The following is a 6000-nucleotide window of genomic DNA, read 5'->3' as shown; positions in this document are numbered from 1 at the left end:
TCTCTGAGAAACCTGATCAAGTTGATGATGTCCCTGCCCATGACAAAGGGGGTTGGAATAAATGACCTTTAAAGATCCCTTCCAACTCAAACAATTCTATGATTCTATGATAGGATAAGCAGATGTGCAAAGGTAATTAGGAGTCTGAGGGCATGCTTAATGAAATCAAGGTAGAGATAACTACCTATAAAAATACTTGGAAGAAAAAAAAAAGGTAGCACTACAGAGGTAATGGAGGCATTTACGCTAAATAATAATAGACTTTTGTAAATAAATATTGAAAGTTAGAAGGAACTTCTTTTTTTAAACCAGTGAAATTCCAAGTTAGTAAACCCTTTGAAGTTACCCAGAATTGGACAATAAGGAAGAAATTAAATCTTATAGGGAGATAAAAATTAAGGCATTTATTTTGGGTGTCTGCCCTGCTTCTGAAAAAGTAAAACAGAACCAATCTGGTTTATGTGACTTAAACTTGAAAAGCTAGGACAGGGATAATGGGGAGGTGACAGGAACACTTCAAAATTGTTTCAGGAGTAAAAATATAAAAAAGCGCTAAAGGTTAAATATATATATATTTTTGAAATGTGATTCTTTGGAAATATGATCTGCCCTCCCAGCAGGGATCAGAAAGGAATAGCTCAGCACCTGAGATCAAAAAATGCAGAAGAAACACAACAAATGGCAAGTCCTTTCATGTGGTGGTTGCATAGTTATATGCATAGAGGGCAAGAGGGTGTATCAGGAAAAGTCACATTGCACAGGAACAGAGCAGCTGATACCATCGATGTTTGCACATCACCTCATTAACACCAGCAGGGTCTTGCTGAGCGCTGTCTTGTTTCAGGGTCTGAGAGAAAGGCATAACACAGCCCTGTCACCACAGTGCTATTTTTATTCATAAATCAAAGATTTCTGAGTTGGAGAGGACTTTGGCTGGTAAAAACTAGCATGTTCCTTTGCTTTTAGAAAAGATTCACAGCAGCTGTATGCTCTCTATTCAGGTGCAATAAACAAGCTTTATACTGCATAGTGCAAGCAAAAAATGCACAAAGCATTCTAAAAGACTCAAAATGCCTGCAGTGTTATTTGTTTCTTTGTTTATTTTTAGAGGAATTCATCACTTCTAACTCCAACTTCAGTTGTTAGACTCTCAATTTCTCAAACATCAGGCCTGAAATATAAACTGAAAACAATACAGTTCTGTTCCAGACAAAAGAAAGAGGGGGGGGGGGGAAAATCATTAATGCCTTTTTTCCAGGTCTGGCTCAGGCTGACAAACATCATGGTCATCTATATGTTATAGTGGAATCTCATTATCACAAAATATAGTTATCTGCATTACTCAAGTAAAATACTTTTCAGCTACTATCTCAATTGTTATGCTGTTTCAAACACTACTGTATAAAATGCGTATGTGTCTGCTCCTTATGTCAATGCACTTGCTTTCAGAAGAAGAAACAAAACCAAGCTTCAGTATTATATATGTAAACTGTATGCTTTGACATGAGCCATGGCTTACAGCAAAACAACTTCGTCTAATGCTGCCAGTGGTGCTGTGGGTGTAGACGAATAAATATGCACGTTTGGGATCTTAGTCCTTCCCAGCACTCCACATAATCTAGATTGTGGTGGAGCTTCTCCTATAAACATTCAGCCTTCTAAGGCATGTATTCTTATTTCAAAAGACACCATCCAGGAGAGCAAGCTCACTGAAACTGGTAAGTAACTTGAAATAAGAACGAATGAAGACAGAGAAAGGCAGATTTAGAAAGAAAGTTTTTTTTGCATTGGAATTGTATAAAAATTTAAGAAAGGGTTGGAAATAAATGTTGCAGATCAATATTGTTCTCTATGCAAGGGAACATTTCAGGTCTTCCAGCTGTCTGTCCGTCTTGATGTTAGCTCATTATTGTGCAAAATTTTGGTTATTTTCTTCCTGTAATTGAAATGCATTGAAGACTCCTGATTGAATGAAGTGTCAAGATCAGCTGTCAGAAACTGACTGTAAGGGAGGTGAAATAGCATATAATTTGTAATTTTGTTAATGTTATTCTCTTCCCCAGGATGATGGCATTCTCACCATCATATTTTTTTTAGTTATCCAAGACAAAGGTAACAGTTTCACATATTTACTGATAAAACAAAGGAAATCCATATTGTATGGAGCTTCCAAAAATTATTTCTTCTGTGCCACACTTGGAAATTGTGATTCTAGTCTGTGAGCTCTCCTGATGGGTCCTGGTATATTAGTATCCATTATGCAGCATGGTGTAATAAAAAAGCTTGTTGAAACAAATTATTCAAACAAAATTAGAACAGTAATCTGTTTATTTGTTGGTCCCCAATCTTGACTTTCTGGCTCAGTGGCTTGTGTAAACTCATCCTCTAAGTTATGGACTTGCACACAGTTGTGTTAGGTTAATCATAGAAATGGAATTAAGCTTTCTAATGTGAGACTACACTGACTTATTTATTACTCTTTTTCTTCCTGGGTAAAATATCTATACGTCTGCTGCTTCTACAGCAGCAGAAAGTCTTCCAGAGAGTACCAGGGGCAAGTCTATTGTTGTAGAGGTAAATTGTTCTAGTAATACAATCTTAAGACAGGATGTAAGTCTTTTCCAGGTGTTCAAGTGTGTTTGACTGTTAGGGAAAAGGAAAATTCAGAAATGTGGTCTTTTTAAAGATAAAAAAGAAAAAGAAAAGAAAATTGAGAGTAAGCTGGAAGTAAAAGACCTGAGAAAAAATTACTATTGACCTCCAGCCCTCTAGGAAAGGGTAGTCAGCAGTGAAAAAGGAATCTTTTCAGAAAGCTGTAAGTGAGAGGGGTTATTATACCTTTAAGTGGTTCCTGCAGGGTGCAACTACAATGTGTGGTCCTACTGCAGAAAGTTTTGTGGAATGGCGTTGCAGATGAGCTAAATTAGAATTGTATCAGTTGTTTTCCAGTCTGTTGAATGCTGAGGAGGGCTGAAGGAGGAAATGTTCTCCAAGCTAGTCCTAGGAGCAGCATGTTGAGTAGAACTACTGAAGATCTAAGAGAGGACTGAACATACAGGCATGGACGTCTGTGGAATATGGGTTGTTCTGGTTGCTGGTTTTTTTTTGTGGTTTATTTGGATTTTCTGCAGTGATGCTGGGAGAACCCTGTAACAGTGTTCTGGAAGAAAGTCACAACCATTTACAGAAGGAAAAGAAGTTGTGTACTACCACTTTGACTGTTGTAGAGGCTGAAAGTCTCATCAGAGCTTACGAAGTAAAAGGATGTGGGCAGAGGGATGGGTGGCATCCATAATATATGACTAAAATACTATGTTTTTATTGTGGAAGGGTGTTTCACAACAGTGAAAAAAACACAATGCTGCTCCCAGGGAAAGCAACTGCCTACCTTCCCCTGGAGCAGAATGACTAAACTTCATATTCTGTTTGACTCACTTGAAGTCTTGGCCTTTGTGGATCTTTTGCATGCCATCTATCTGGCTCGACTGGAGTTTAGTGGTTCACTCATTCTGGGTGTCCTCTTTTCTGCAATGAACTCAGGTAATTTTTTCTATAGACTCTTAAATGTTCATCACTGTGGTTTCCTGGACTTGGCAAGATATTGTATACACCCTTCTAATCAAAGGCAATGCCAGGTAGAACTTGCTGGCACGTTAGCAGTGGTTTCAAATAGTGAAATGTAGTGTCTGAAAGGAGAGACTTCAAAGGACATTAACTGACGAATGTTTTGAATGTTTAGTGACGTTACACCCACTGTAATTATCAAAAATGAAGGTGCATCCTAAGAGCTAGTGAGGGAAGGTAGAAGGTTGTGGATGTTCTGGGTGTTTGAGTGTTTTTGTTTTGGGATGTCCACTAATGAGGTGGGCTGGGGCATTCTAGCAATTCTGACCTTACTGTACTCTTTTTAACTCTCCTCTGGAGATCAAACGTTCCCTGGTAGGTATTCTTTAGCTCTGCCATCTCTCCTGCTGTTATTTATTCACAGATTCATTATGTACTGTTTTCCATAGTTTAATTAGGGACATCTCAGCTCTGATAAAAGATTATATTAAATCTTATATAATCCCTGTCTGGCTTATTTGTTTGCAGAGTAATTCTCTAGCCATGTTAATTTAATAAGATGTATTTTAGTATTCTGTTCCACCTTTGTTTGTGATTCTAGTGGAAAGCTTTGCTGGGAAACTCATCCAGCCTGTAGGCAAGAGGGTTATTCCAAGGCCTTAATTTTGCACTTTGGAGCCTTGATTTAGACCTCATGCAACTTCACAGTAACACTGAAATCAGTGCAATGGACCCTGAAGTTAGAAAGTTCTAGATTTTTCCTAGAGTCGGGGTCTAAACTAAGTTTTTGATTACTTTTTTAATGATAATATTTTTACTCTCAGTATGTGTTATGTAAGTTTTATGGGATAAAATCCTGACCTCTGAAGACTATTGACTCTGATAGTGCCAGACACCAGTTACTCTCAGGTCCTTAACTGAGTGTTAAATATTCTAATGTCTGAGTTATTCACATAGAGCTGACAGATGTGAAATAAGACCTGCAGGAGTCCATGTCTCTTCTAGCATAGCAGGTGGAGGCAAGCAGGGAGGCCTGGGGCTTCTTGAATGGCAACAGACCTCTCTATGTAGGCAGCTGAATCCCATAATGCTTGAGAACCTATCTGATGTAAAATTATTTTCTCTTTTGCTCTAGAAGAATCTTCAAGTATATTATATCCAAAATTGATACTTTAAATTTTAGGTGTATATACTGTAGAGAACCTTGGTTTGATGGCTGGATCTTCTGACCACTGTTACAGAGATTGACAAACAACACAGCTCTTAAGGAAACGAAAAATCTAATAAGCTACAAGGTCTTAGCACTTTAACCCCCCTAAAAATAAAAAAATCTTCAGATTTCCATGTTGTTTGACATTTCTGTGTATATTTTTTTAACTGAAAGTATCAAGCAGTGTTATAATCAGTTGTCTATTTAAAATTAATTCTTTATCTGAAGTTTCAGGAAAGAAAAAGCAAACACATAGAAAATAATTTGAATAAGGTGGGGCAAGCAGCTGAAACACTGTGGGATATGGTTTTTTTCTGAGGACTTTCCCCAGGCACTGCAATTTTTGTTGCTTTCTTGCATAAGCATTTTGTAACACAAGGCTCAGCTGTGTTGTCATGGAGACTTCAGGATATCTCACCATTTTAGAAAATGTGTCTCTCTTTGTATTAATTTGGTCATAGGACCAGACTTCCCACTGTAGTGCCCCTTCACTCCTCATTCTTGTCTACCCTAAATCTTTTTTTATGCTGTTGCAGAGAGCATGGCAGATTGCATGCTCTTTTCTGAAGCTTTCTTCATGCAAACTCACAGGACACAGTGCAATGAATCAGCATGAAGATGTATTTATGGCCAAGCTGAGAAAAGTGTGCATAAAGGCTTCAGTTTCTTGAAGGAAGAAATCTGTGCTGCCATCACCAGAATCCTGGTTTACTGCTTGCTCTGTCACGTGGCATTGACCACCCAAAGCATGGAGAACCACCGAGTTTTTGTGTATGTGATGTCTAAGATAAAGCCCAAGTAGCACAGCACTCTCTGTGATGATTCCAGTTCACATTGGAAATTCTCAATTTGAATGGTTTATGTGTTAGGCTTTCTCTGCTCTCCAAGACTTGCAGTACAGAGATAAAATTGCCTAGTGCAGTGCCTAGTGTTAGGAAAGTTTCAGACCTCCAGGGCCAGTGGTTTTATATACACGCAGGTGCCTACCTCTCCTTCAAAAGGGATTTGTCCTGCAGTTATGCACCAAAGCAAATCTTACTCCTGATGTCTGCAGGGCTGGCCTCAGGCAGCTGTACACCTAAAAGGGTTTAAGAGAAAATCAACATGTAATTGTTGCAAGCAGCTTCCAAACATGATTTTGCTTCGACTTACCTCTCAACTTTCCAGCTAGTCTCAGCTCAAGCTTGTTTGGCATACACATTAGCCCTTTCTCTTTAGGAATTCAT

The 6000-nt window shown here is 38.4% G+C and overlaps 1 protein-coding gene across 1 annotated transcript in view; it reads left to right on the top strand.

Moving 5' to 3' along the window:
• The first annotated feature begins 1646 nt into the window (after positions 1-1646).
• FAM135B (family with sequence similarity 135 member B) overlaps positions 1647-6000 on the top strand; it is a 252370-nt gene continuing 248016 nt past the window's right edge. Inside the window, exon 1 of the mRNA XM_069854704.1 lies at positions 1647-1718. The gene's annotated coding sequence lies outside the window, so the exon portion shown is untranslated. The remainder of the gene's footprint in view (positions 1719-6000) is intronic.

This window comes from Phaenicophaeus curvirostris, chromosome 3 (assembly GCF_032191515.1).
Source record: "Phaenicophaeus curvirostris isolate KB17595 chromosome 3, BPBGC_Pcur_1.0, whole genome shotgun sequence".
Lineage (NCBI taxonomy): Eukaryota > Metazoa > Chordata > Aves > Cuculiformes > Cuculidae > Phaenicophaeus > Phaenicophaeus curvirostris.
This window is presented reverse-complemented; position numbering and strand designations above follow the sequence as displayed.